Source organism: Anastrepha obliqua, chromosome 5 (assembly GCF_027943255.1).
Source record: "Anastrepha obliqua isolate idAnaObli1 chromosome 5, idAnaObli1_1.0, whole genome shotgun sequence".
NCBI lineage: Eukaryota > Metazoa > Arthropoda > Insecta > Diptera > Tephritidae > Anastrepha > Anastrepha obliqua.
The window spans coordinates 16077659-16101668 of NC_072896.1; the positions used below are offsets into that span (position 1 = coordinate 16077659).

The 24010-nt window shown below is 33.6% G+C and overlaps 2 pseudogenes; both read right to left on the bottom strand.

The window, feature by feature from the left end:
• Nucleotides 1-375: 375 nt before the first annotated feature.
• On the bottom strand, nt 376-535 carry LOC129249616 (U2 spliceosomal RNA; annotated as a pseudogene).
• A 235-nt stretch (nt 536-770) lies between these two features.
• Nucleotides 771-954, bottom strand: LOC129249576 (U2 spliceosomal RNA; annotated as a pseudogene).
• Between the last annotated feature and the right edge of the window lie 23056 nt (nt 955-24010).

Here is a 24010-nt window from a genome sequence, read left to right on the forward strand (position 1 = left end):
ATACCAGTCTAACGGTTAGACTTGATAGAAGTGAAACCTTCCGTAAAACAAACTGAGAGAGAATAAGACGAAAGCAGCATTAGGAGCGGGATAATTATAGGTTCATTATAATATTGCTATAAAGTTCATATTTTATTTTCTTCATTTTATCATTATTCATCCTCAATGTTTTCAATTTCAACAAATGATACGAGTGGCTTATGATAGATAAAATATGATACAAATGCTTTGGTTTCGATGTTGTCAAAAAAAATACCCAAACGGACCGAAGAAACAGACTTACAAATTTCTTCCATTTTCGTCTACTTGTATTCATATAAAAATTTATGGCTCTTCCCACCAAAGCTAAATGTATTAGTATATTTTTTCTTGTATTTATTCAAGGCTGAAATCCCGGCGGTACTGCAATACCGGGTCAACCCGTGGCAGAGGCGGAGCAAGTCCATAAAACACTCCGCGCATTTCCAAAAAAAAAAAATCTATCAGATGTTAAGCTGATAGGAACAGATACCACACTACCTACTTCAATAGATTTTCTAATAAGCCTTTTGAGAATTTACACGCTCACAAAAATTAATGTACGAAATATTTATACCGATTCACTTAAACTGACTTTCAGTATCTAAACCAAAAAACTGTTCAATAAATAATCAGAAATGTCCTACAATGCAAATTTCAAAAAAAAATTCCATTTTCGTCTTCATGTATTCATATAAAAATTTATGGCTCTTCCCACCAAAGCTAAATGTATTAGTATATTTTTTCCTTATTTATTCAAAGCCGAAATCCCGGCGGTACTGCAATACCGGGTCAACCCGTGGCAGAGAAGGAGCAAGTCCCTAAAACACTCCGCCCATTTCCAAAAATTAGTTTAACATTTGTTGTCCTCCGATGGAGGATCTATCAGATGTTAACCTGATAACCACACTACCTAGTCAATACATTTTAAATAATAAACCTAATAAAACTCTTGAGAATTACACGCTCACAAAAATTATTTATATCAACATATAATATAACGCTTCGTAACTAAATAACTTTTAGGCTAGCGACAACAGCATGGCGCGGTAGCCGATCGACTAGCAATGTGAGCTTCCGGTCCAAAATCCTTGGTTCGAATCACAAAAAAAAATAAAAGTTATTTTTATTTAGTTCGTCGCTACTTTTATATCAACATATAATATAACGCTTCGTAGCCAAGTTGGTCGCTTTTTTCGTTTCACTTTTCCTCAAATCACTCCCAACGATTCTAAAGAAGTTTTCACTTCAAAAATAAAATGTAAATAAAAAAGTTAATATAAAAAAACTTTTACATAGAAAAATTTAAAATTAAAAAAGGACCTGCAAATTTTATTTTGACGCTGACACTGAATTCAGCCTTTCGCATCCTCGCTCCACTGAGGCAAAATAATAACATCGGCTTTCGCACAAAGATACGCATATTTAACACCAGTGTTAAGTTAGTGCTACTGTATGGCTGCACCACCTGGAAAGTAATTGCGACGATCAAAAAAAGGCCATAGACTATACATACAGAGTACAGTGAGTCAAAAGTGATGACACAGTGATTTTTTTTATAATATTCGCAATGTTAATGCCAATTTTGGTTTCGTTAATTTTTATACAAAATTACAGTTGATACTACAACGAACGCCACATATTTTACAGTTCCAAACTTTATACAATATTACAAAAAAAAAATATATTAATTAAAAATTTTTTAATATTCATAATATTAAATTTTCAACAACAAATTTCGATTGTTTTGCCCAAAAGTTAACATTTTTTTGCTGGAATGTAATTTTATAGCTCCTTCAATTCTAGAAGTTTTTGAGAACACGCTTTGATTTCTAATATTTGTTTAGCTGTTTTTCTTCCATACAACGCTTCAACACTTCGCGGGGAAAACCCCGCATAGCCAGTAGCCCGTTAGAGGCAAATATGTCGTTAGTTTTAAATTGGGAGGCATAGTAAATCGAAAACTTTAATTTCGTTCTGCTCGATTTTTTTTTTCTAATTATGAGGCTCACGCAGCAAATGACCAACATATATACATATTTCAATCGCAATGCATGACAGCTAGACCAAAAACTTACCAGACAAAAGCTTATAGGCTTTCAAAAACGTTATCAAATTAACAAACATGGCATGCGAGCGAACCATGCGGTTAACCAACAAAACCATGTCTAAAGATATCAGCTTATAACAACAGAATGAAATAAATATTGCAAATTACTCATACGTCCCGTGTGACAAGCAACTGAATGGCAACTTAGTAACTAAACAGACTGGATGAGTCACATTTTTGTTTTGAACGCATGTTTATGGTTGAATGCCTTATACTGTTGAACGAAACTGATTGAAAAGTGTAGCTGGTGCGCTCGATTGCGAAATTATTTCAGGTAAATAATTAGCAATTTGGCATTGGGGTGAAGTGGAGTTGAGAGTTGCTAAATATTGCAAATAAGTCACTATAAGCCATTTAATAAAAATTAATAAAAAAAAAACAAAACAACAATATACATAATTTCGTGTAAAGGGGAATTTAGGCGATGATAATAGTGCTAAATATTGCATGTGATTCTCCAAAGCTCAGCTAAATATAGTTTAAGTGTGCCATTAATTTTGGTATAGTGACAAATTCGACAATAGGGAGTGGTCAGTAGCTTTGTGAAATACTAAGCATCTTTTGGTCAATATACTTTTCAAATTCATGTATTTGCCAGAACGTAATCCAAACTGCAGTTAATAAAATTTTATTTTGTGTTTAAAAGGCATTGAAAAAGTTGGAGGAATTGATGAGTTGATGGGGAGAGGAAGCAGGCCTTTATTTGCTTTTCACCACTTCATCGTGACTATAATTTTGAAATCCAGCCAATCGGCTAGGAAACAAAATTATTGAAAAAATTAAATTTCTTGCCTAGGTTAAGTTCCTTTTGCGCAAAAAAGCAATGATTAATAAATTCAAGGAAGGAAGAGGGTTAGTTGAAGACGAAACCTGAAATCGCTTAAGGCGGCATAGTTAAATATTGTTGAAGACGACGAAAAACAGACTCTGGGAGAAAAATTTATTGATGTGGATGTTTAGGATATATTAAAGCGTGAGTTATAAATTTTAGCACAATAATACTTCTACGATATGAAAAAATATTAGGTACACCAAATAGCTGGAGTAGTCAAAGCTCAACAAAACAATAAATAAATAAATAAAAAATGTATATAAAAAAAAAATAAAAAATATATATAAAAAAATAAATAAAAAATATGTATAAAAAAATAAATAAAAAAAAAATGTTAAAAAATATACAAAAAATAAATAAAAAATATACATGAAAAAATAAATATAAAAAATTAAAAATAAATAAAAAAAAAATTAAAAATAAATTTAAAAAATTAATAAATATATTTAAAAAATTAATAAATAAATTTAAAAAAATAAATAAATAAAAAAGAAAGAAGAAAAAAAAATCGGATAAATCCTAACTTTTTCTAAATTAATTTTCTTTTCATTAATTTTTTAATTAAAGTTTTTTTTTTAATTTTTAATTAAAATTTTATTTTAATTTGTTAATATTTTGTTTAATTTTTTTTATTTTTGTTTTTAATTTTAAAATTTTTTTATAAATTTTTGTTTTAATTTGGTAAGTTTTTTTTTAATTCTGGTGTTTTTTCACTTTATACAAAAAAATTACATTTTAATTAATTTTTAAATTTTAATTAATTTTTTTTTTAATGTATACAAAAAAATTTAATTTTTTGTTAATTTTTTAATAATTTTTGTTTTAAATTGGTAATTTTTGTTTTTAATTTTGTTTTTTTTTAATTTATACAAAAAAAATTTACTTTAAATTTTTTATTACTTTTCAATTTTGCTCTTTTATTTGAATTTTTTTTTTTTAATTTTTCATTTTGTTTATTTCAATTTTTTTTTTAGTTTTTGGTATTAATTTTAAAATGTATTTCAATGCTCTTAGTTTTTTTTTTTGTTTTTTTTTTAATTTATACAAAAAACATTTTTGTTCATTTTGGTTTTATTTTGTTTTTATTTACACAAAAAAATTAAATTTTAGTTAATTTTTAAATTTTAATTTATACAAAAAAAATTTAATTCTTTGTTAATTTTTTAACTAATTTTTTTTTTAATTTGTTAATTTTTTTTAATTTATACAAAAAAAATTAACTTTTTTTAACTTTTTAATTTTGTTTTTGTACTTAAATTCTTTTTTTACTTTATTTTTTTTTTTTAGTTTTTGTTTTTAATTTTACAATTTTTTTCAATGTTCTTAATTTTTTATTTTTTTAATTTATACAAAACAAATTTAATATTTTTTTAAATTTTTTAATTAATTTTTATTTTAATTTGCTATTGTAATTCGGCGGCCGCCGTAGCCGAATGGGTTGGCGCGTGATTACCATTCGGAATTCACAGAATCTCGGTGAAAGCAAAATTAATAAAAACATTTTTCTAATAGCGAACACCTCTCGTCAGACAATGGCAAACCTCCGAGTGTATTTCTGCCATGAAAAAGCTCCTCATAAAAATATTTGCCGTTCGGAGTCTGCTTGAAACTGTAGGTCCCTCCATTTGTGGAACAACATCAAGATGCACACCACAAATAGGAGGAGGAGCTCGTCCGAACACCTAACAGAAGTGTACGCGCCAATTATATATATAGGGGAGATCGGGGGGTTATGAGACGGGTTTTGTTTTTTGACCATAAACATAATATAACCTATCCATTTTTCTGCACATTAAAATTTTTTAATTGTGATTAAGTATAACAACACTTTGACAAAAGATTAATTTCTTAAAATTATAGAAAAATCTCTAAGTTTTGCCTGCCTGCTCAAAAATCATTTTTTTCGGATTTTCGCATGTTCGGGGGGTTGTGAGACACAAATTTCATCAGAAAGAAAACGGCCTGATTTTATAAAAATTTTTTATTTCAATCGTTAAAAAGGCATATATTGGCTTCTACAATATAATTGATATGAACAATATGAATAATATACCTAATCAATCAAGTCAATGAATATCCGAAAAAGAAAATATTAGATTAATCAGATTCACAATGGATGCAGGTGTAATAGCCGGCTGTTAAATTTGCACATTTCAAGTGAACAGGTCTATCGCAAGTATTACAGTGAATCGAATTGTTTCGGTTTAATTTTTTGGGCATTACACCTTTGCAGATAATACAAAAGTCTTCATCTTCAGAGTCCGACATATTTTGAATTTAGATTACGGAAATAGCATGTCTCATGACCCCCCGAATACGCTGTCTCACGACCCCCCAATTGCTTTATTTTCAATGTGGCCACTGTTTTATGGATGCATTTAATATTTACGCAAAACTCTTGTTGTGGGTCAAAAGGCTACTCACCAAGGAAGGTTTTGATGCATGCACTTTTATAATTAGCTTGTTCAACAAAGTGTAAGAAACAACAAAAACGATTATCAGCAAAACTTTCAATCACACAAGTGGAGTCGCGGTATGAGGACACACAAATAACCTGCATGAACAAAATATTTGTCATGTAAATATTATGATTGAAAGCTAGCAAGAAGTTACGCAGATACCAGACAGATGCCGCGCTCTTCAGTTCAGGGCTGTGAGCGTGTCTCATGACCCCCCGTGTCTCACGACCCCCCGATCTCCCCTATATATAATTTGATAATGTTTTTTTAATTTTGGTTTTATTTTGTGTTAATTTATACAAAACAATTAAATTTCAGTTAATTTGTAAACTTTAATTTATACCAAAAAAATTTAATTGTTTGTCAATTTTTTAGTTCATTTTTGTTTTAATTTGTTATTTTTCTTTAATTTATACAAAAAAATTTTTTTTTTTTCAATTTTCGCTTGATACAAAAGTAAATTTTTGCATTTCCTGTAAAAAAAGGGTCGTTGAAAGCCTTTCAAAAAGTTATTGCATATGCCACAACACAATTGTAGAAGAAACTTGAAAAAATGTTATAACGAATAAAACATTCTTTGAAAAGGTTAGCATCACAACCTGTCAGGGTGCCTAATCTATCAAACCGAAGTTATGGCTGGTAGTTCCTTTATGTGCTGATCGAATTCCTACACTTAGAGGCGATCGATGAATTAGAGAAGTATAGGGTTACTTCGGAAAATATTGCTACTTAATTTATAACAAGAAGAGTAGCAAACTAGCGAAGTATAGAGTGAGTTTGTGTAAATCAATCAAAACATTGTAGATATCCTTTAGTCAAGCTAAGGGAGGCGACCCAGATACTTCTAAGGAACTGTGCCTTCTAAAGTTGAGAAAGAGAGGATCGTCTTCTATAGATGGCATACATTAACCTGGGGCTTTTCAGAAGCGTTGCTTCTCTTATTATTAGAAGACAAACGGAGTGCAGAAAGCCTGAATATGCAAGCAAAGCGCTTGCATGTTAGAACGAAAACTCGCTCAAAGCGGCAGTTTGACTTATAATACTTGCAAACTTTCAAACTTGCGCAGTACTGGTCTCAACCTTTTCTTATTCATCTATGCAGAATTATACTCAGCATACTGAACATTTTCGCGAATTCGATTTTCCAGGCCAAGAATAGATTGCGCTATGTTTTGTGTCAGCTTCCGCATATTTTTCATAGGAATCATTAATGTTGGCAACTCTTGGGAAGACAGCAAGTCTTGTGGAATTTCGCGCCCTCTAAAATATTAATCCTTCTACCAGAGATGCATTCAACAGGCTGGTTTTTTATTACCAACTAATTAAGGCAAAGATCTTCAGCAGCTTCGGGAGACGGTGTCTTAATTATAGACTAAGCCCCCACCTATTCAGAGTTGACTTCCAGCAAGCTGAGCACATTTCCCGCTTGTAAATGAATTTCGCATTACTCTAACCATCTCTTTACTTGTCACCCTATACCCAACTCTTTTCTTTTTTCCTTTTTAGTCCACTCTCACGCAGCTGCCTTCATGGCCCTGCTACAACAAGATGCCGTATTTGGAGCATATTTTCTTCTAATAAGCAGTAAGTACTTTAGAAACAAAAAAAACAAAAATGTTTAATATATTTACTAACATCTTATTTGTGCTAATCTTTTATAAAAATAGCGCAAAACAGCTACAGTTTATGTAAAAAATTAGTAGATTAGATTAAATGCGAATATTTAGTGAAAACTACTCACTAAAACGGTAAACATTTTCAACAACACTACAACATCTCGCGCTTAAGCAAAAACTTATTACACAAAAATATTTAATCGCAAACCTTACCCTCTCACCCTCTCCCTCCTGTCAAGTGGGCGAGTTTCGGAAGCCGTTAGTGCTCACAACTACTTATGTAAACATGTGTTTTTTTCACCTAACAGCAACCGTTTTTATATTAGACTTAAAGGCCTTGAACGACCTTGCGTTTGCTTCAGCTACACAAACACATGCTTCGGAGAATTTCTGTAAGCGTTAAGCAGAAGTATTTATTTACACGTCTGCTTCGCTCCGAATGATTTAGGTGATGGCACGGAACAAATACCATAAACAGAAAAACCAAGCTTCCAGTGACAATTTACTTTCAAGCAGCCAGCGCAACAAGCGAGCGCACAACTACTACATTAACGCACAATTAGGTAAATAAATAAGCAGGCACGTTTGTGTATGGAAGTAAGCAAAGCGCGAGTGCCATAAAATAAATAAATAAGATTAAATTATAAGAAATGTAATATGAAAATGGGGGAGAGAAATGTGAAACACGTCATAGTAGCGTGGAGTGGAAGATAAGCTATTTTTAGCAAAAGCAACGGAGATTGTGTAGGTAAATTACTTAACACTTCAGTTGAGGAAATGTTACAAAAATCCGCTTATGCAATATTACAGTAAAATTATATAAAGTGGCTATACAGCCGTATACCAAGAATTTTGGTACAAATTCTGACTAAGAAGTTTGAAATGTTGATGAAAGTTTGAATTGTTTTTATATTTTGTACAAAGTCTGAAACTTCGAATTATATGGATTTGGTTGTGGTGTGACCTACATATACTTTTATAAACAAAATTAAAAAACAAAAAATTAAAAAAAAAATTATAAGAAAAAAGGGGAAAAATATAAAAGATTATAAAAAATAAATAAAAATAATAGAATAAAAATAAAGTAATAGAATAAAAATAAGGTAATAGAATAAAAACAACAATAATAGAAAAAATAAAAAATCATAAAATAAAAAAAATTATAGAAAAAAAACTAATAAAAACAATAATAAAAATAATAGAATAAAAATAAAATAAAATAAAAATCAAACATATAAAAATATTATAAAAAAATAAATAAATAAATCAAAATAATAATAGAATAAAAATAAAAAATATAAAAAAATTAATAAAAATAATAATAGAATATAAATAAAAAAGATATAAAAAATGAAATAAAAATAAATAAAATAATTTCACATATTTTAATAAGAAAAAAAATTTTTTTTTTAGTTTAAAAAAAACACTTCAAAACTTGGTCAAATGTTGCTGTGCTATTAATGTGACCATTGAAGTATAATCTTTTTTGTAGTTGTTTTAAATATTTTCAGAATTCTTTAAGTTATTTTAAGAATGTTTTACCTCATTTTAAATTAAATTTTTAATTTTATATTTTTTTAATGCCATTGAAATTAAAAAAAAGTCCAAATAGTTTATTAAGATGTATCAGTATTTGTTAAACTGTTTAAGTTTCTTTTTTGTCAACTAAAAAATCTTACAAAAAATGGTTTTGGTCATTTTTGAAATTTCTAAAAAAAAATTTTTGTTTTGTTAATTTTTTTTCATAATTTTGACTCCTTAATATTATAAACGTTTTCACCTATTATAAGGAAGACTATTATACTTTCAGCTGTGAAAAATTAGAACCTCAATTTGTAGTAAAGTTTTCTATTACTACAATGTGCGGCAGTGAAATTATACTTTTATAGAGATCTAGTTCAACTTGTAGGTATAGTAAAACTAAGAAAAATGGTATAGGAGAAATTTCCAATACACCCCTAAAGTCTCATTTTATGGCCATAAAACCATTTTTCAGTAGGTTGATGTGAAGAATAACTCCTAACTTCGCCAATTTCCATCCGATTTCGAATTTGCTTTTTTAGTTCGAAAGAACAAAAACAAGCCTTTTTGACAGTGTGTTGACATTTTTTCTGAAATTACAACTGACGAGACTGTAGATGGAAGTATTTGGAATTTTTTTTTTTTCTCTATTTTTTCGACTTTGACATAATTTTTACGATATTATCCGATATTGAGGATTTTTTTTAGTACACTACTTTTATAGTAAATTTAATTTTGCGTCAAATGAGCTATATTTGACTGTAATTGAATTAAAATTAATAGAGTTGTGTGAGTTTTAAGATTTTATTTTATTTAGATAATTAGATCTAAAGATAAAATGAAAAATCTTTATTTATTCTTGTAAATCAATTTCATCCCCTTCAAAATAATCCCCTCTCGATGAAATACACTTATGCCAACGATTTTTCCAATCCCCGAAACATGCCAAATAGTCCATTACCGGTATAGCCATCAGCACCTTCTTCGATTCAGTTTTTATCTCCCCAATCGACTCGAAACGGGTTCCCCGGAGTGGTGTCTTGAGTTTTGGGAATAGCCATAAGTCACACGGAGCCAAATCAGGCGAATACGGTGGTTGCGGAACGATATGCGTGGAATTTTTGGCGAAATGGTCACGAAGAACGAGTGCAGTGTGCGGCGGTGCATTATCGTGATGCAAAAACCAAGAGTTGTTGGCCCATAATTCTGGTATTTTTAGACAAATTGCTTCACGTAAACGACGCATAACGTTCAAATAATATTCCTTATTAACAGTTTGGGCAGGTGGAAGGAATTCGTAGTGCACCACACCACGAAAATCGAAAAAAACTGTCATCATGACCTTTATTTTTGAACGACTTTGACGTGCTCTTTTCGGTCTGGCCTCGCTTTTAGCACGATATTCGCTTGATTGGTCGGTTGTTTCAGGGTCGTAAGCATAAACCCAAGTCTCATATTCCGTAATGATGCATTTGAGCTTGTCCTGATAGTCTGAAAGCATTGTTTCACACACATCAACGCGACGGTACCAAACGAGATTTGACTTTTCGTAGGCCCAAATGGTCTTTCAAAATGGTTTTCACAGATCCTTCTGATATTCCGATCATATCAGTAAGGTCTTTAACAGTCAACCAACGATTTTTGAGCACTAACTCCTTCACTTTATTGACGTGTTGGTCATCTGTTGACGTCGATGGTCGGCTTGAAGTCTTTGTACCACTTATAAACATTTTTCTGCGACATGGTCGAATCACCAAATGCCTTCCGCAACATGCTAAACGTTTCCGCAGCCGAAATTCCATTCCGCAAACAAAATTTGATGGCACTTCTCTGCTCAATCAAATCTGACATTGTAAAAATCGAAAAATGCACTCTTGGTCGTTTGGTAAACACAAGCGTAAATATATTACTGATAATGACATTCACATGAAAGTTGGCCCAGATGTTATTAACAGTGCTGCCAACTCATGAAAAAAAGAACTAGAGCGAAATTTTAGTCCCGCGAAGTTTGACAAATAAATTCACCTTACTTTTTGCCCACAGTAGTATGTGTGTATAATGCGCCACAGTCGAATCAACCGCGATTTTATTTTTAAGCGCTAATGGCGCCAATGATCGTTAGCGTGATGTTTATGCGCCTCGTTTCATTCGAAAAAAAAAAGAAACAACACACCATCTGCATCATTTTTTGTAAATAAATTGCACTGCACTGAATTAGTTCTGCATTTATGTGCATACTTTTTCTGATATTTCTATGTTAATTTTTATTTCACTCCACTGAATAAATCCTGCTTTTATGTACATTTAACTGATTTTTCTATGTTAATTTTTTTTTTCATTTCACATTTGTAATTATTTTACAAAGCTCAAAAATGCGTTGACGTAACAGAATGTCTGCCACAAAGTCGCTCAGACTATGTTAGAAAATAATCAGTGGAGCTGGCTCATTAAGGCAAAAACTGTGTAATGCAGAAGATTTTTTTGCGCACTAAAGTTTATTTTCCAAAACTTGTAACGGCGGCACACTGTGGGGTCTGTGTGTATGTATTTGTAAATAAATCAGTAGACGTTCGTATAAACACAATAGTGCATAAATACCTCAGGTATGCGTAAACAAATATAAATATGGCAATTGTGGGCTGTTTGTAATTCGCCTACTTGGTCGACATACCTGGAAAAAAAAAAGTAAGGGGAAAAAATTATATAAATATCGGTTTAATGGAAATATTTTCTGTAAATAAGCAATTTTATAGGAAAGTAAATGTGGGCATATAATGCAAAATAATAATTTTTTTTTCTAATAAAAGTTAAATCAGCGCAAAGGTGTTAGAAATTTCATTCTTTTCTTTTTGCTTGAAAAATTAGACTCATCAAAATCTTCTTGGGTATATGAAAATATCAACAAATGTAAGCATAAATCTGAGAAGAAAAATCCACCTTACGAATCGAAGTGAGAAAACATATGAATATCGTTACACACCTTAGATTAGACAGGGTAAACTTGCCTCATCAATGATTTCACATCGACCAGAAGTGGTTCTGTGTGGCCACGAGTTCTTCAATACTGATCACCAAATTCAGTAAGAAAAAATATAAAAAGTAAACACTTAAGCACAAAAAAATTATATTACATAGGTGTAAAAAGAAAATTAATCTCTTCATAATTTAAATTTATGAGGCACTTCTCATAAATAGAAGAGCCAACATATGAACAATACGGCCCAGGTCCAATTTTTCGCGAGGGTCAACTTCAGCGTCATTTTGTAAATTATTAAAATTATTTTTGTATGTAAAAGAAGTTAAATAAAAAGCCTAAAAAATTTAAACATCTGATTTTTTTATTGCAATAAAATTTAAATATTTCATTTTTTTATTGTAAAAAAAGTTCATGAAAATAATAATTCTTAGATGGTACCTTTTTGTATGTCACCTAAGCTCAAATAAGAATAAATTAATTACTAATGTTTCTATGGCATTCCTGCTAACGTTTTTCCCCAAATTTAAGTGACTTGAAAGCAAACGTTAGAATTACACGAGACTTTTGTATAAATAAATTGATGGCAACCCTAGGTTTAAGAGCTCCAAAGTAATAGGCCGCATATGTAGTACGCAAAAAAGAAAAAATAATTAAATTAATTTTTTTAAGTATTTTACTAGACTACTACTAGATTTTACAGGGTTGCCAATTGTTCAAAACTGCTTTCCAAATGGCAGCCCTGAACTTTACATTTAAATAAAGTTCACAGATTGTTACATACAACGAAACAAGTTAAAGAAAGTAGGACTTATACAAATTTATGGATTACTAGCTGTACCCGGCGCGCGTTGCTACTCCGCAGCGCCCCCTGGTGGCGAGTGGCAGCAATGAGCATAATCTACAAACCTTCTCCGTGGAAAAATACATATATATACCAATTTTTATAATAATCGTTCCAATAGTTTTTGAGGTCATCGATGGCATACAGACAAACATTCATTTTTATATATAAACATGTGTATTATTGAACACCGTGGTAACCCTACTCAATACTGATTTCTATTATTTCTATTATTGAAAACATCTTTCATAAATCCTTGCCTAAGAAGCGCGAATTTATAAGTATATTTTAGGAGTTTAACCTTCTATTAATATAATATTTTCTGCTAGTAATTCCTCGCTTCCTCCATCGTAGATTCCTCCGTATCCTTTATTGATTCCGGTCTGCCTTTGTTAAATCCTGTAAACTACACTTTTTCATAAAATTCGCTATACTTTCTCAGCCGATTGGGATTGTTTGAAGGGCACTATCGGATAGCTGTTCGATATATTATAGTTCAGAATGACTCGTTCTATGAAGGATTGAAAGTTATTTTCTTTAGGACTCCTGGCACTCAGGTAATAAAAATAATCCCAGTCATACCAAGTCGTGGCCTAGGGCGGAGAGTTATTCAGCCTGTTTTCCAATTGTAAACTTCAAAGTTTTTAAATTCCAAGTACAGAGCGAGTAAGAACCGGCAATTCGTTCGTAATGCTCTTTTCAAGTTCAGTTATTCTCTATGGTTACCTCGCCAGGTTGGTCCGATTCAAGGCACTTCAACAAGGTAGTCTGTTAGAAGTAAAGAAGTTGATTCGGCTTTTGTTTTAGATTTTTGTCTGTTCCCCAAATTGTTAAACTTTGTTTATCTTTTAGTTTTTTGTTGTTGTCTAGAGAATTCAAGCAACAACAAAATACACGCCATAGTTGTTTTTGCTCTACTGTTGCCTACCTAGTAGTTGTGCCTTGGTCGGATAAACCCGCTTTGCTGACTCTAACTCCCACCATCCCACTACTCGCCTTTTCTGGCTTCGCAAAGGCAGCGATTCCGCCTAGAAAGTGTAGTGATTCAGTGATTGTAGCTGCATTTTTTCATACTTGTTTCACACTTTTTTTAGTGCGTCAGATCTGTAGAAAGGGACGGTATACGCAACTCGCACGAAGTGCTCAGTATTTTCGTTATCAGTATTTTCTTCTCAAAAATGATTTATGAGAGAACCTCACTTGGTTTGCTTAACGGATTCGATATGTTGCTAGTAACTACCATCAGTACTTCAGTTGTTTAGTCTTGCTTTAGCGATCCAGGGACTAAATAGTTTTTTTATGGCGTCTTTCTTTCTTATACCTCAAAGTTAGTCCATACGAAGTACAGGGTAGCCCATATTCGACGGACCCGACGGATTTCGATGACTCTTTGGGCCCATTCCAATCGACAAGGCTTGTCCGCAGGCAACAATCTTTGCGTCGATTGAATCTTATACGGGAATAATTGCAAATCAATACGGATAATTCGTTGTAAAGTGGTCCGAGCAATGCCCAACTGCTGAGAACGGCGATTTTAGGATGTCCTTGGCGACGCCTTGGTCGATTTTGATTCGGCCTCTTTGGATTAGAAAGAGCATCACCAGTCGAAAACCTTTCGTACAAACGTTTAATGGTGTTCTTAGAAGGCGCACTTTTCACATTATTTAATTTTTTATACGCACGTTGAGTTATCACAATTGACTTCTTTTGTTGAATGTAAATTTCAACAATTTGGGAGCGTTCGCGTGCCGCGTACTGTTCCATGGTAAAAATCTGCTTGGACTGACGCTTCCAACGCGGTATGTCATTAAGCGATCTGTCAAAAGATACAGGGTCGCCAGATGGGTCCGTCGAATATTGGCAACCCTGTATAGAAAGGGATAGGTGGGCACTCGATCCGTAGCGTTTCAGGTTTCATACGACGAAAAATATATCCAGGTTCTCTGGAGTATTCAGAGATGAGTCTATCTAGCTTCTCTGAAATGTGCAGATCTTTTACAAGGACAACTGTTATGATGTATGATTATTGATCTTCAGTTCCGCAGTTCTTTCGGAAAGTAAAATAAAGCAGAGATGAACTTCGCTCCACATGTGTCAAGCACTTCTTTATTGCCAAATATCTCTTCTGTTCTATTACAATTATTTCATAATTTTTTATCAAAAAAGAAAGAAAAAATCGACAATCCACACAAATTCAAATTTGAGCTTCACACGACTCCAGTAATGATGAGCCGTTTGAGCACTCCGACCCAGCAAAGAGGCGTAGATTATCGTCCATACCTGCATGAACGCACTTTTTATTGCACGCAACTTAACTCCCTTTTAAGCTTATCCAAAAGCATTGTGCGTCGTCGCAGTTCCTTCTTCAACGGCTTACACCAATCATAGTTCATTCAATCGTATTCGGTAAACGACCTTCTTGTAGGTGATAAACCACCACAGCGGCAACATTCGCTGTCAACGCCACTATCAAATTGGTGGTGATTCCAGCACATATCGATGTAGTGGTTTATATTGTGTAACATTTTTAGTTGAGCGTGGAATTTGGGCTCGGGTTGAGGTGCTAACTGACAGCGCATTGGCAGCGTTCGGCCAGTTCCATTACGAAGCTCCCAATTATTAATATTTTTAAAGTAGTTTTTGCGACTACATTTATCAATCTGCTCTTCGTGCAACATATGTTCGTCATCCTCATATAGAACACTCCGCAGCTGATCTAAATATTCCATATATATTTCATGGTCAATCTTATCGATTAGTGCCTCACATTTGGCATTTTTGAGGAAGTTAGTATAAGTTGGAAGAGACGATGGTTTTATTTTACTGTGCGTCATATGCTTCTTATTGATAGTAAAATCTGTAGCATTTTCTTCTATTTCTGATTGAGACGCAGCGGCGCTTTCATAGTTTGTTGGAGGAAAGATTCCGTCTATAATGAGCAGCGGTTCCGTGATGGTATCTGTGTTTTTGCACGGTATCTCCAAGAGTGCGCATGCTAAAATCCGCAAATGTTCGTTGGCTCTCTCCAAAATACTCAAGCACCTATTTCTAATTTGTTGCGATAACATTTGGACGCTTCTAAATCCTTCGGTAATCGAGGAGCTGTATGGCCAAGTCGTTTTTGTAAAGGTGCGGATTGTTTATTTTTTCGTGCTGGCAATTTATCGCTTTCCGAAATTGAAAAATACAATTTTACATATGAATCCGAAGAGTTTGAAATTTAGTGCATCGATTTTTTGTTTCTTCTATTTTATGTCAAGTATTCTTTTTGGAATTTCTAGTGATGGCAACTGATGATATTCCAATGCGAGGAGTAGCTTTATACTGATAAACACTGCAATAATTTTGTGCGACAAGACGGAATTCACTTTACGCTGGGTTAAGTAAAAAAGAACCTTCAAAGGAGGTGCGGCGAAATGTAGCATCTGCAACCAAGATTCGGCTCGAAGTTCATGAAGGGGTCGGTTATGGTCAACAAGAAATTAATCGCAGTGAGAGCAACAGTTGGCTGACGACAGTTTACTAGTGTAACACCGCTAGAAGTGTCCAAGGTTTATTCTGTCAATTTTTTTTTTTTTTTTTTTTTTTTTGTGGATGAGGTGCCCTAATGCATCATCAAAGCTGCCGTCGCCGCAATGGTATGACCGGAGGAGAGATTAAACAACTCTCCCGCGTTTGTTACCGTCGCCCAACCTGGAACCGATTTCGCATTACATCAGAGTGGCACTCCATCTTCCTCATTACAAAGGTCTATGTGTCTGCGTCCAGTCCAGGCCCCGCTTTTTTATCCGGAAAATTTTTCCCGCGAAACCACTGATGATCTCCCACGTTTCCTCCTGTCTTTTGATAGCCAAGTATTAGTGATGGTCACTAAATGTCTCACTTTCATTCCTTTTAAAATGCAATACACATCAAGTCGATATGGGGATGGATTAGCTATATAGGGAAATGTGAGGTAGGAGGGCATGGAGTTCCTTGAATTACATGCGGATTGTATCTGCATAGGTGATCAGCCGATCAGATCCATGCTTATCATTTTCCCCATTTGCATTCGTCATCTCTTTGTAAATTGGCTACGCGCAAACCGTTGTGTAGTTTTCAAAGAAAAGGTTTCAGTTAATTCTCAGGACTCTCTTCCCAAATCAGTCTTAGTGGCCGAAACTACTGCAAATATAATCGTTTAAGTTTGGCTGGTTTCGAATCTGGCCATATCGAGAGTTGATGCGGTATCCTCTTGATCTTATTTGAGAACGGCTCCTTTAAGCCAAAACCGTCATTACTCTACTCTCCATGAGAAGGCAATACCAAAGCTACTCAACTCTTTTCAAGCTTTAACTAAAAAGCTGTAATCAAAACGAAAAATGAAAAAAAATTTCATGAGCAGCGATCATACGAAGAAGAATCAGGTAGTTTAGATCTCTATGTTCTATACCACAAGCCATACCAGATTGAGATTCTCACCTGTGACCTAACTTGCTGCGGCTTATGTTGACCTAGACTGTAGATCCGATTCATCATCATAAGTAGCATGTAGAAGTACGGAAAGTTTAAAAATGAAATACAGATATTTTTCGGAGATCAAATATGGAACTTGGACCGACTCCCCACAGTGTTGATAACGCCCTATTATGGGCTTTCATCTTTACTCAGATTCATAAATAGAAGTGCCATAAGTCTACCAGACAAACCCTTCATTTGACGCATTTTATAGAAAAGTATAAATTACGTCAGTATTGATGGTATATCCTCTGAAATATTCATTGCCTGCTCTGGAGGGCCTCATAGAAGTGTTTTAGGTTCCCTACTCTTTGTATTATTCATGAACGCTTATTAGCTAAGATTCTGGAGATTGGAACAATAATTACACTTAAATTTGTGTTAAATTTTCATATGACGGAACATCCTCTAGCGCCAACTTTCTTTAGCGGATCGAAAGGTATTCGTTCTAGGTCCACATCCAGTCCAGTTTTTACTTATTCAACGGATTTTTTTCACAATGTGAGTTTTAGAACATAACACCTACATACATTTGCAAAAAATTTCAAATTTATTAAGGCCAAATGGAATTACGTATTATAAAATAGTATGTTTTCGCAGCAACACAAATTCTTACAAGGTACTACAATTTTTATTTTGTCATAAACATGCAAATACTACCCTCAGGTGTGCAGCCATTTCATCCATGGAGAAGCGTCGTAGAAAAAATGTGAGCTTCTAAATCTCGTATACATCATTTTCACCTTTTTTCTATAACGTTCTCGTCATCGTCAGAATGAAACTCTGACTTTCTTCGGTTTCTGGGGATTCGGCACTATTTTGGGGCAAAATTTTTCCATTTCCGCTGTGTACCATTTATCCATACCCTTTAACAATGCATTCATTTCCAGCTTCTTTGGGTCGCTTTGTTGTTTTTTATATGCTACGCCGTTTAAAATTTCTGGTTCTAAATATGATTTGTGCAACAAATTATATTCCCACATATCGCTCTGGCATTTGTACTCTTGCAATGGAACTTCCACATGTGCATTGGCGTACATCGCATTCGATGAGGTCATAGCTTGCCTTAGAGCTCTTGCCGTAGGCACTGGCCTCGCTGGCATTTGTTTCAAACACCGACGCTTTTTGGGCTGTTTAACAGAAGGCTGCCAATCTTGAAAGTCACTGAATAACTGGCCATCGTCGAGGTAATTCTTGTTACAAAGCGGATGAAATTGACGATTTTGTTTGAGATTGTAAGATTTATACATTTTTGTTTAAAAATTTTAATTTCTTGCTTTCCGATTTTTTTTTCTTTTTAATTTTGCTGATGAGAAAATCAAAATTATGAAAAACTGCTAACTTTGATTTCAAGTGATTGACTTTCTTAACAAAAAAGGCATAGAGAAAAACTGTAAATAAATAAAGGGAAGCCTAGAAATATTGAACTGATTCAACTCTTCAGCTGAAAATAAATAAATTGGAAACGACTTTCAAAGCGAGACAGAGGGAAGATCCACATTTGAAAGACTAGCATATCGCAGAATTGCTCGCGAGTGAAAATCTTAGTGTATCTTAAGCATAAAACGAAATTTTGATGCAATGTACGAGTACATATAAATCTAAACCCTTTTGAAATATCTTTACCGCTAAACCTGTCGTAAGGTTGCCGCCTGTTTAAAAAACCAAATTTAATATAAATGTAAGGAAAGTTAACTGAAATATGATCTAGTTGTTATCATATTTCAAACGGACGAAAAAATTGAAGAAGGTTGCAGCTTGAAAATATTTCAAGAGAGTTGCCAGATGTTTAGAAAATTAAAAAACTACTTTAAGATAAAGTAACTGAAATAATATAAAAACATGCGCCTCAGACGAAAGAGTTTAAGAAGGGTGTAGCTTGAAAATATTTTGAGAGGGTTGCCAGATGCTTAGAAATTTAAATTCAATTTATTTAATAAGTTTAATAAATCACTACATATATGGAGGTATAAATCGAAATGATTTTGAAAATACTTTATTGCTAATCACGTGGTTTAGGTTGTCACCTGTTTATAACCCAAATTTAATTTTAATTAAGGAAATTAAATAACTGAAATGTCTATAACACTATGAAATTCATGCGAGAGAGGGTTAAGAAAATTCTAGCATGAAAATATGCTTTCGCGGGTTGCCACCTGTTCAAAAAATTAAGTTGAAATATTTAATAAGTTAAATGAACAACTACAATGTGAGTATAAATCAAAAAGATTTTGAAAATACTTTGTTCTTAGCGGCATATAGGAGGGTTGCCACTTGTTTAAAAAATAAATTTAATTTTAATTGAAGGGAAAGTAACTGAAATTTGTATAACACTATGGGGGCAGGCGAAAGAAGCTCAAGAAGATTGCAGCATGAAAATAATATATTTTTAAGCGAGTTACCACCTGTTTATTAATTTAAATTATTTAGTAAGTTAAATGATATATTAAACTAAGGATACACATCTAAATGATCTAGAAATGGCTATATTTCTAAACAACAGTTGGGCGGGTTGCCACCTATTTAAAAACCCAAATTTAATTTTAATTTACGGGAGGTAACTGTAATATATATAACAATATGCGCGTTAGACGAAAGAGGCTCGAGAAGGTTTTAGCTTGAAAATATCTATAAGAGGGTTGCCACCTGTTAAATTTAGTTTATTTAATAAGTTGTATGAGTTATTAAAATATGGGTATCAATCGAAGTGGTTTTCAAATGAGTTTATTGATTAACTACATGCAGTAGGGTTGCCACCTATTTTAAACATAACGTTCAACATTCAACGTAATTTATCAGTTAATTGAAATATGTATCACATCAGAAAAAAGAGATTTAAAAGGATTCTAGTTTCAAAATGCTTTTGATGAGGGTTGCCAACAGTTTGAGAAGTCGAATTTAATTAAAGAATAGGCAAGTTACTATCTATGAAACATTAAAATATGAGTGCCAAACGAAAGAATGTTAAAAAATATGTGGTTGAAGAGTTTTGAATATTTTTGAGGTGCTTAAGAAGTCATTGGCTTTCGTTTCGTTAAGTTATGAGCAAACGTTCGGTTCAACTTAGTTTTTGGCCAAAGATTAGATATTCTGTCAGGGGATTCTTCAAAAGCCATTAGAATGGAAGCCTTTTCCGACATTTTAGGCAGATATTGACTGGGATTTACGCTAATAACAATAATAAAACATTCCACGCTCAATACAATTTGATTTATTTACACACACAATTTTTGTTTCTTGCAAATTCCACCAAATTGAATTAAGAAAAAATTAAATAAAAAATACACAATTCATATCACAATCACCAGCGCATTATATTCCACGCACAGAGGAATACCATAAAACCCGCACCTCTTTCACTTAGATCAATAAAGTCCCAGCTATACTTGTAAAAATCAGCTAACGCGATGATCTTTTACGGTTGTGCACTCGCTGGTGGTGTGGGTGACGCAATTTTGTATAAGATAACTCTTTCCGTCGCTTTAGTTCAATCGCCAATTTATTTACCATCCCTTGCAGTTCTTTATTTGTTTTTAACTTTTTATCTGTCACAGCATTTCCGGTTAGCAACTCTTGTACAACATTCATAGTCCATGGGCTGTATTGGGATTTACGCTGTGACGTGCTGGCCTTCAAAGCAGATGGCATATCCGATAACGGATCGTAATTGCGCCAAGACCACGGCATATCTCTTTGGAATGGCGAATGGAATAGTATCGGCCGCTTGGGTTTTTTCTGAACTTCTTTGAGTAGCTCGCGAAAATCTTCTAATGCCACTTTTTCGTCAATTGCTAAAGCATTTGGCAGCAAATCTGGCTTTACATTTAGACTGATAACACTCATGTGGCTTGATAAACTGATATCGGAGCTTATGTTTGATACAAATGCTTCGTCTTCTTCCGTAAAACCTGCTATGAAGCTGCGCATCGCTGGGCGACTACCACTTGGTCTTATAAATGATGATTTCGTTAAACTTTTACCTTTCAACTGGGAAACGTGACCGCTTGGAAGACCTGGTATAATATAGACACCAAGTTCAGGTTCCCCAGGGGTTTCCGCCATTTCTTTTATGTACCAATTCTTAATTTGTTCCACCATGTCACGTAGTTGCTTTTTCTTTGCAACTGCACGCGTTTTTAGTTGAGCCTCGGTGTTGGTTTTGAGCAACCGCTCAAGTAAACGTTGTTTTAGGTTTACATCAAACTGATTGCCATTGTACGCGTATAAGTTTTGAGAACTTGGATCTTCGCCTAAATATTTCAATAGTAAACGTTGGTTTAGGTTAACGTCAAGCTGATTGCCATTGTACGCGTATAAGTTTTGAGAACTTGGATCTGCACCTAAATATTTCAATAGTAAACGTTGTTTTTGGTTAGCGTCAAGCTGATTGCCATTGTACGCGTATAAGTTTTGAGAACTTGGATCTGCGCCTAAATATTTCAATAGTAAACGTTGTTTTTGGTTAGCGTCAAGCTGATTGCCATTGTACGCGTATAAGTTTTGAGAACTTGGATCTGCGCCTAAATATTTCAATAGTAAACGTTGTTTTTGGTTAGCGTCAAGCTGATTGCCATTTTGCGAGTAATGGCTTTGAGAACTTGTATCGTCGCCTAAGTATTTCAATAGGAAACGTTTTTTTAGTTTAACGTCAAGCTGATTGCCATTGTATTCGTATAATCTTTGAGAACTGAGATCTCCGCCTAAATAATTCAATAGGGGTATCGTCTGTTTTGACATCCGCGTAGATGATGATTTTGATGGGGGTTCGGCGAGAAGTATTTTCCTCATAGTTTCCGCACGCGTGCCGGGTACGGCGCACAATTGATGCAATAGATCATTATTTTTGCATCGTAGCTGCTGACAACAGGCGCATTTATTCGGATTTTCTACTCTCGGATAGCAATAATTTATTTTTGGACATTTACGAGCGCCGCAATAACCATTGCAATTGTGGCTTGTTGATGAGGTACAACAACCATTCCGATAATTATAACACGAATTGCACATTTTTTCCTTTTTATTTTACCGTGTTTGCGATATAAATTTTGAAAATATCAATTAAAAATTTTTGTACAACTGACTTTAAAGAAATGCCATACGAGACCGAAAAAGATTTGGGGTTGCTTGCGTAGTTTAAAAAAAGTGGCAAAAAACAAAAACAAAACGAGCAGCATTCAGTGCGATTTCTTATTTATTCCAAATTTTCACTATACCTATATTAAAATATTGTTTCACCGGCAAATTTGTATGTATCTTACCGATTTACACAAAAATCTCATAAAAGGTGATCAATTTAGAGACATCGGATTTAAATTGAAATAAAACAACGAAAATTCAAATTGATTGGGTAATCTTTACTATTTTTGTGTAGAACCATTCATGACATTTATTTTTTAAAGATAGTCCCTTTCAAATACTGGCCGCAACTGCGCCGTAATTCGGTCATCCGTAAACACCAATTTTGAATGACTCGCTGGATGACTTCGATCGATATCTCGTGAATAACTTTCGTATTGTTGGCTTCCAAAGCCACAATCGAAGCTTGTTTATCTACAAAGCATTTAGACTTTACATGCCTTCCAAATAAAGGTCCAAAGGAGTGATATCACACGATCTTGGTGGCCAATCCACTGCTCCGAGACGAGAGATAATCTCGACTCACCGAAACGGCGACGCAGTAAATCCATTGTTTCACAGGCTGTATGGCAAGTAGTGCCATGTTGCGTCTTGTTGGAAACAAATGTTGTGGAGATTACGGGCTTTAATTCCTAGTAACAAAAAGTCGTTTATCGCGCCGCGACATTCAATATTACATTTGCGCCAGGATCGTTTTTGAAGAAATATGGGCCGATGATTCCTCCACCCATAGGCCGCACCAACCAGTTGGTTTCAGTACATGTAATGAATGTTCTTGAATGACTTCGGGTTGCTCATCAGCCCAAATACGACAATCTTGCTTGTTATCGTAGCGATTAAAACAAAAATGGACCTCATCGCTGAACACCATAAGTTGATCTGAGCACGAGATGAACACTTTTCACAGAGCGTCGATTTTCGTAATACAGTTGTGCCATTTTTTCCATGATGAAATGTCAATGAATACTGAAAAAAATGCTGTATTGAGATTGACAGTAGTCAGGCGTGATCTGTCAAAACCCCCTATTGGAAAAAGTATCTCCAATCTGATCACCCTTTAAATGAGTTGCAATGTGTCTTGATGGGGTGAACTTGGAGACATCCGATTTTGTATTTTTCTTTTAAGGGGTTACATTGGTTTCGTGGCTTCAAATAATCGAATTTTGTTTTTTGTGGCTTATTAATTTCTACAACATCTCAAGAATATTATCCTAAATTTTCAAGTCGATCCGAATAATAGTTTCGGAAATACAGCCTTCGGAATGTGTGCGCTCAAAATTTTAAACGCGTTTTCTCGGAACCGTGTTTTCGAAGTCGGTTGTCAAATTTTCTCGAAAACTACTCAACCGATCTTGATGAAATTTTACACAGGTGTTCGAGATACAATTTACTCGTGCTTGGACGAAGGAAATTTTTTTTTTCAATTACACCTATTTAAAAAAAAAACGAAACTTCAAGCAAATTTGACAGAAATTTTAATTTTTTTGGAAAAATGTCTGCCAAAATTCCAAATTTTACTTTTTTTCTTTCCTTCGTTCAAGCACGAGTTTATGGTCTTAACTAAAGCACTTATTTTTGTTTTTCCATTTTCGATGATCGTGTCAGGAGTTATGCTGACAACGCGGACGCACCTTTTTTTCGAGGGGTCACCGGAAATGACGTCACAATGGAGGAGTTAAAATTTTTTTTGTTTTTTGAAAATTTCAGAAATTATTCTTTAAATATGATAAGACAGAATAAAGTTTCAATTAAATAATTAATATTTTACATAGAAAAAAAATGTATTGAAAGTAGGCCTTTTTTTACCCGACGAAACCCATGTAACCCCTTAAAGAGTTCAATTGTAAAACAGATTCATAAAATAGAAAATAAAATGGCATTTCATTTGATATATAATTTGTTACCAGAAATTCCGCAACTGTATTAAATACTGATTTTCTCTTAAGCTCTCTTCATTAAAAAAAATTAGTTAATTTTTATTATTAAAAATTATATTCGACATA